This window comes from Siphateles boraxobius, unplaced genomic scaffold (assembly GCF_051911475.1).
Source record: "Siphateles boraxobius isolate OS27281-9 unplaced genomic scaffold, OSU_SipBor_1 29, whole genome shotgun sequence".
Classification (NCBI taxonomy): Eukaryota; Metazoa; Chordata; class Actinopteri; order Cypriniformes; family Leuciscidae; genus Siphateles; species Siphateles boraxobius.
This window is the reverse complement of record NW_027508908.1, coordinates 18,957,082-18,965,174: the sequence shown is the minus strand read 5'-3', so window position 1 is coordinate 18,965,174 and position 8,093 is coordinate 18,957,082. Positions and strand designations below refer to the sequence as shown.

General features: G+C 39.0%; 1 long non-coding RNA gene across 1 annotated transcript; it reads left to right on the top strand.

The window, feature by feature from the left end:
* Positions 1–4,533: 4,533 nt before the first annotated feature.
* LOC143754049 (uncharacterized) lies at positions 4,534–7,150 on the top strand. Its single transcript, XR_013207875.1, has 3 exons — positions 4,534–4,631; positions 4,736–4,876; positions 6,694–7,150. It is a non-coding gene; the product is annotated as an uncharacterized LOC143754049 (long non-coding RNA).
* Positions 7,151–8,093: the final 943 nt, after the last annotated feature.

The window sequence follows — 8,093 nt, the reverse complement described above, 5'->3', positions numbered from 1 at the left end:
CTTAGAGGAGCGAGGAGACTAAATCCTCCTTGCTCTCCTCTTGTACCCTCTTGGGACCTTGCAGTGGTGTTGGCTGCCCTGCAGAGAGCTCCCTTTGAGCTAATGTGGTCAGTGGAAGACAGCGCTCCTGACCACTTTGACCTCCATCAAGAGGGTAGGGGACCTGCATGCACTGAAGGCACACCCCACCTGGAGAATGGCTTCCTCTTGGGCTCTAGCGCATGGTGCCTCGCTGACAGACATCAGCAGAGCTGCAGACTGGGGGATACCCAACACATTTGCGAGATTCTACTATCTCCGAGTGGAGCCAGTGTCCTCTCATGTACTTCCCCCCAGTGGCCGGTAATAGGACTTGCTCGGTGTCATCGCTTGCTGCGCCATTCCACTCCACGTAGTGGGTACATGCGCTATTTCACTCAGATGAGTTCTTCTTCCCAAGACCCTGAGTTCCTCCTACACTGATGATTCCATCACCAGAGTGCCTGCCCAGTTGGTCAGCCCTCGTGATTGCCTAGGTGTTGTTCCATGTGCATGGTCCCCCAGTTGGGTGACCCCCACATGTGTATTTCCACGGTAAGTCTCCATTGAGCTTGTGTCTTTCCCTCTCTCTCGAGGTTGAAACATTTCACCCTGCGGGCTGGATACCTCCTGGAGTCTTCCATACCCGGGTCATATGTGTATTTTAAGTCCTCCCTACGGGTAGGCATTGTGTTACATGTTCCTCCTGGGATATATTACCCAGTGTATCTTGGTATTCTTGCGTTAAGCCTAGCCCTTCATCCGTGCTAGTCTCATGACCGGGAGCTCAGTATTGCACAGGGCACTAGAAGACAGCCGATGTGACGTGATTAGATTGGGACCCCCATTTCATCATCCACTGACGTAACTCACAGTGACTGACCGAAAGGGAACGTCTCGGTTACGTACATAACCCTTGTTCCCACAGAAGGGAATGGATACGTTACGTCCCTCTGCCACAACCTCTGTACCGCTGGAACTGCCTGGTGTTCAGTCTTGGCTCCTCAGCAGGAAATGGGGAAATATGTGATAATGAGCTGATGAGTTGAATCAGGTGTGTTTGATTAGGGAGATAAAGAAAACGTGCAGTGTTGGGGGTCCATCAGGAGCAGGGTTGAGAAACACTGCTTTAGAGTGATGCTGAAATGATGAAGAATATTCCAATATACAAATAAGCTTTCCTTCGATTCCTAATTCTCTTTCCTTGCAGCCTTCCCTCACATCCTAAGGGGGATGGAGCTCCTAAGACGTGAGGTAGGGAAACGAGGATGCACAAATTAGAAATGAGAAGCACCCAAAGACTTTCATTGACATCATTCTACCATCCATCAACTGCCATAATCATATATCTACTCACCTGTTTGTGTCCTGCACCCACTTTGTGATCAAATTAAGCTTATTTGGATTAACTCACCCACTTGCTCAGCATGTATATCCAACGCTATATCACGACCAATTAGTACAAATTCGTATGACCTCACTTGTACGAATTTGAACGATTTGTCTAAACCACAGTGATGGGTAGGTTTAGGGGTGGGGCAGGAGTAGGTCATATTTGTCAAATTGCCGTGAGATCAGGTTGGTATATCCTCACACTATTTTTATGATTGGACATTGGACATTGGACACAAAATCTACACTGAGATATAGCTCATGTGATAAGTAGCCTCATGTCCTCTTATGCTTATATAAACCACCTTGAAGACTTGGCCTTGTCCTTGGTATTAAAAAGTTTAGCACATCTGCCTTTTGATTAGAAACAAATTCCAAGGAGTAAGACAACATCTTTTAAATAATGCTCACTTCCTAAAATTAGACTAAACCTTGGTTTAAATCATTATAAAATCTCAAGTTTTTTCAACTGATAAGAGGCAGAAGGTGTCGGAATAACTATTGAAGGGTAGGAGGTCACTAAACCGGAAGTTGCTACTAGTGTCTCTGGAAACCAAAGCTCTCTGACGCAATTCAGACTGGGGAACCTCAAATTTAGTGATTCAGGTAGTTAGTAGTAGTATTTTAGCCTTTAGTTAAATACGATTGTTATGTTGTGATTATTTTACGATTATTTTAATTATTTTGTAAATGTAAAGCACTTTTACCATTGTGTATGACATGTGCTATATAAATAAACTTGCCTTGCCTAATTGCATTATGCATTGAATCATGATGAAGACTACAGCTCCAACTGACTTTCCCAAAGAAATCTGTGTGGTTTAATGATCAAAACCTTTTTTCTGCATGCAAATTAATGTGTATTGGAGGGACTTTAAATGAGCTGCATTTCCCTGGTTGCAAGGCACCCTGTTGCTTTTGCATCCTTTTCAGAATACTTCAGTTCTCTGATTTAGTTGTTTATTAATGTTTATTTATTGTTTATTTATTTATTTATTTTTTGTGGTTGTTGCCCAATGTGTAAACTGAACAGAATTTTGGGTATGTGTCCAGACTCATTAATGTTGGTCTTTTGAGTTCAACATGATTTAAATTAAAGATAGAAGAGATGGGAGATCTTTGAGTAAAAGTCAGAGAATAAAATCTGGAACAAGAAATGGAATTTCATGCTTTAGGTTAAAAGATTCAACTGAATAAATGTATATTTATTTGATCATTTATATTATGTTCTAAAACACTTGATTCATGGAAGTTCACAATCATCATATCCCCCCAAAAAGCATTTCAAATCACAAAAAGCATTACCCACATCCAATCCCATGGGAGACCCCTCCATATACGACCACCCTCAGAGCTTTTATGGAGAGCTCATCCAAAGTCAATGCACACATGATCAATCAAATCCAGGGAACAAATGCTAAAATGCATTGATCCACGGATGTAGCATGACATCTCCAACTGGCATAAATTAATTGAGCTTCATGAGTAAATGGAGCTCAAGTCAATTAATGTTATAGCTTCACTGACATCGCTATAAAAGGATGGGTTGGGGCCATTATGTGAGTGGTAAAAGGGACAGTGTTTATGGCAGCTTAAAATGTGCTTGTTAAAGCTAATCTGCAGTGACAAGTAGTACAGTGACAGAAACTTGGATTCAGTGTGATTACGAAATAAGATCCTTCTTGTTTCAATACAAGATATTCATAGAATGTGGAAGTGTGAGACAAGTCAAATATATTGGTTGGAATGGAACATACAAAACTGTCAATTTATTTACTTTGCCATTTCAAACCCTATACTAATAATTTATTTCTACTTTGGAACACTCTTGCCCATGCAAATACAATGACTGAAGCTCTCAGTCTATGAATTCATACAGCACTGTGTGAGAAAAAAAAATCAGTAAAATTTATATAAAATCTGCATAAAAAAAAAGATTAGATAATACAACTTATTGTCTAAAAAATCTTGACATATGCCCAACTCTAATGAGCAAAGTAGTGTCAGGAGTTGGTTGCGTACATGCAAGAGGATTCAAACAAAAATAGCCTTTAATCCAAATACAACATGAGAACTCAGGAAAGCAGACATAACATACCATAACATTGACGAGAAAAGACGACAACTGAAAGAAACAGGAAGCATAAATACAAGGTGAATACAATGACTAAATAAATAGACTTGACTGATGTGGCTAGCCGCGAGCATGACTGTTGCGTGATTGCTGATGAGCGACACCTGCGCGGCGCATCGGTCTCGTATCTCTCATCGAGGAGCGGAAGCATAAAAGGAGGAGCGACGACATTGAAGGACGAGAGAGACCAGGGTCCGTGTAACGCTTCACAATTCAGTTTTCAGACCATACAATGCAAATGAAAAAATGAAAAATTGAAACCAGGCGTTAATTTTTCCATTTTTTCCAGTTATATTATCAATGGATAATTACATTTTCTCCGCTCTTCTTTGCTTTTTTACGTCTTCTAAATTGTAAATTTAAAATCATTTTTTCAAATAAATAAAAAAAATAGTTTCGTTCTGGTAAAGGACATTTTTCAATTTGCAAGGTAGATGGGCGACTCCATTATCATTGAGAGGGAGGGTGGGGCGGGCACCAGGGCAGAACGAAAGTGGATAGTGTAGGTAATCGCGAGACCATTAGTGTTCTTCTTAAGCAAGTCGTTCTACGCGTAATTAATATGGATGACCTGTTGCAGTTCAGCTTGCATCATGGTGCTAAACGGCTGACTATGATGGCCAGAGATATTTCTCGGGATCGGCTGGAATCTATTTTTAAGGTAACGTTAACGTTATTTTTAATAAATCTTGCCAGCTAGAATAACTAGCAGGACAATATAGTCAGTCGCTAAGATTGTACCATTATTTTTAGATGGAGCCGGAGAGCATATATCTGGAGGATGACATAACAAGGGAAACCTATTTCCCAAACCCAAACGGCGTGTTTCAGACCGATATAATGCGTCACCGAGGATCATTTGCTGTATGTGGCACTACTAAAGAACACGCCACCGCGGCCGCCATGACACCAAGCGCTGGCCCAGTTCCTGGGATTTCTCCTCAATGCCTCAGTGCACCTTTTAGGCCAAGGGGGCACGTTAGCAATCCAGGTAACTCTTTCCAGAACCCGCTGAAGCGCACAAGATCAGTGAGAAAACAGATTTATGTTGCCGACATTGAAGACAGTGGGAAGATTTCACCATACTGTAAGTGTATTATTTTCTGTGAAATAAATATTGTAATGTTTGAATTTTTAATGTGTATTAAACAGTTGCAATGATTGATAGTGTGTTGTTGTTGTTTCTCACAGCCACTGTGCACGTTACAATCTCAGAAGGTCAAGGTGTGCAACTCGTGGGGCAAACTGTACAAGAGTACTTGAATTCTGCTGACTGTTACACCATCTGTGACGTCAAGGGTCTTGCAATAGCAGATACCTCTGAGACAAAAGGTAATACAACATTATTATTATTATTGTTATTGCTGTAATGGTAACATGGCTGATACAGATTACAACAGTTAAATAAATAAATGGTGTTAGAACTACACAACTGTGGTATAACTGAGCCCCTGGTGTGATATAAGGGTTAGTGACTGCATATACTTTTGATAGTAAAATCCTTTTATTTTAGATTTGGAGTTTTGGAAGTCATCCAGTCGCAAGATCTTCGCCATTAAAAGCAGTGACCTGGTGAAACTTAAAAGACAGGAAAACGTGTCTAAAAAGAAAAGGTGGGTTTTATTTATAAATGTATATATTTTAGTCCTCGCCAAAATGAAAATTATCTCATTTACTCATGCTATCCCAGGTGTATATGACTTTTTTATTTCTTCAGATAAACAAAACATTTCAGGAAAGTAACCTATCTCTGTGAGTCCATATAATGTAAGTTAATGGGGATTGAAAGTGGACAATTCAAAAATAAGTAACTTCTGGCCAACTGTCATATTGCACACTCATGAGATAGATGTTGTGAAGCGTGATGCATGTAACCATTTATGTGTATGGTTCTTGACATAAACTATCTAATTGCCTTTCACTTGCATTACATGGGCTCAGAGTTGGTCTTTTTTTTCCCTACAAATCTGGGATGATGACACGAGGGTGAGTAAAGGACTAGAGAATTTTCATTTTTGGGTGTGCTATCCCTGTAATAATCAGGGTATGAATATTGAGTAAGTTCAGATATTGTTTTGTAGAATATAACTATGCAATCCTACAAGTTTTAAATTGCAAGCAAAGCAGATTTTACCGCAACCCACATCAACTGTTGTAAGATATTTTACATATTGTTAGATATGTTGCATATAATGTCATAGAAATACTAACGCCCGTTTCACGCATACTCCGTGTGCAGTGCCTGTGCGGTCCGTGTTGAGGTACAAGAGCAGTACAGTTATAGTGCTTTCACATATGCTGCTCTTGCAGTGCGTAACTGATCCACGGCTGTACCACAAACGCGTATAGCCTTCTCACTATTTTTATTTCAAATTTTTTATTTCCAGAAGTTATCAACTTTTATTTTAAAAAGTTTGGTCAGCATGGGGATTCTCTTTGTACACTTATACACTCTTTAATAGAAGCATTGACGTTTGAACACAATTTAAACAACGTATTATTCAATGCATTGTTTATATAGATTATATATTAAGTTGCTCAAGCAAGTGGTAAAATATTTAACCATGTAGCTACTTGTATTAAAATTGCATACATTTTAAATTATAACTTTAAAAAATTTACAAAAACAGCAGATTCATACCCTTTCTTTTTCATAATTTAAAGCGTTGCATGTTACAAATAACTTGTTTTTCCACCTCCACGAATGAAACTAGTGTCGTTATGTTGCCTTAAGTAAATTGTAGTTTTCCTTGCTTTACCTCGGTCTTAAAATAAAAAGATGACCATGAAAAATAATAGCATTTAATTAAATGCATTCATGGTAAGATACTAGCCTATACATTTAATGCATTTATGATGAAATGTACTACATTTTCATGTCAATCTGTGTTCATTTTGACCACAAACCATGTTGTCACTTTAATTCAGTGTTTGCAGAACAGCAAAAAATAGACTAGGTACGGAAACGATAAATGCACTGCTGTATATGCACCGTAACTGGAACAGATCGACGGACTGCATCCGCGTGCAGTGTGAAAGCTCAAACTTGTTAACATGGGTATGGAAAAAAAAAAATACGCGTAAGTATGTGTGAAACGGGCATAACTGTGTTTGCATGTATGCTAATTGGAGCTTTTTCACTTGTTTAGAGTGGAAGCAGAGGAAAGTGAAGTGCTGGAAAGCATTCAAGAAGTTGAGTTGGAGGTCAAGAATGCTGCAGCACACATAATGGAGAAAGTTGATGAACAATGCAGTGAACTGAACATTGTTGTCAACCAGGTTAAGGGCAGTGTTGCACAAGTGTTTGACGTTCTAGATGCAGTGAGTCAGAAAGTCACTGGTTTATCTGACTCCTTTCAGATCATGTCCTCTCTGAAAGAAGCTCTCAGCTGCAGAATGTGTACCAGCATTCCTAGTACGACCATTGTAGTTGCTGCATGCTGTGGCCAATTGGCTGGGTGTGGGGAGTGTGTGCAGACCTATCTAAGTGGCAATGATGCCTGCTTTTTCTGCAAGACTGCAGGGTTCTCCAGCAAACTTGTGTTTCTCAGGGGTCTGAGTGAGGTGCTGGAAAAATTGAGATGATCATCTTCTAAACGGAAGATCATCCAATAAGTTCAAGTCATTACATGGCAGTATTCAATTTCGTTTAGGTAAGTTCTGTCAGTTTAAGTTATGTCAGTTCTCTTAATATGACAAACTTTTTGGGCATCATGCACTTTTTTTTTCTTTTTTTTTTGTGGCATATATTCAAGTGAATTTGGTCATCATAGGATAAACATGTGATCATCACAAATAATTATCTTTAATATGCCAAACTTTTTGGGCATCATGCACTTTATTTATTTTTTGTGGCAGATATTCAAGTGAATTTGGTCATCATAGGATAAACATGTGATCATTACAAAGAATTATCTTTAATATGCCAAACTTTTTGGGCATCATGCACTTTATTTTATTTTTTTTGTGGCAGATGGATAAACATGTGAGTTGTATTTACAATCTTTTACTTTGAGTGAATGCTTTTACTTTCAACTTTCTTGGGCATAGTTAACTGTAGGGAGTAATATTTCATCCATATTACTTTAATTTTACTTTGTTCACCTTGTCATTTCTGGATACTATTCATTAAAAAATGATCGAGTTCTGATTTGCAAATGGACTTCTTGTATTCTTTTTTTTTTTTTTGACTGTCTTAGTGATGTATTGTTTTTTATTGCCTAATTCTATACCCACGAACTCTCGCTGCGTTGTGACCTCAAGTCCCATCCCCCAATAAAAACTCCATGTTTTAGGCTAGCCGATTAATGGTAGCAGCTGACTTGATGTAACTTGTCCGCTAAAATGTCTGCCTGGAGTTCACTGGATAGTTATGAAACTGTGGTCCGTAGATTAGTAGAGGAGTTTGGATACACTTGTACAGAAGTGCAAAATCACTTGAAGACACAATATGGAGTAGAAAGAGGTGCAAGTATGTCGTCTATTTATCAATTTTGCGCTTCAAGAAACATTCATCGCTTTGATTATGCACGGCTTGGCAGAAGTGGAG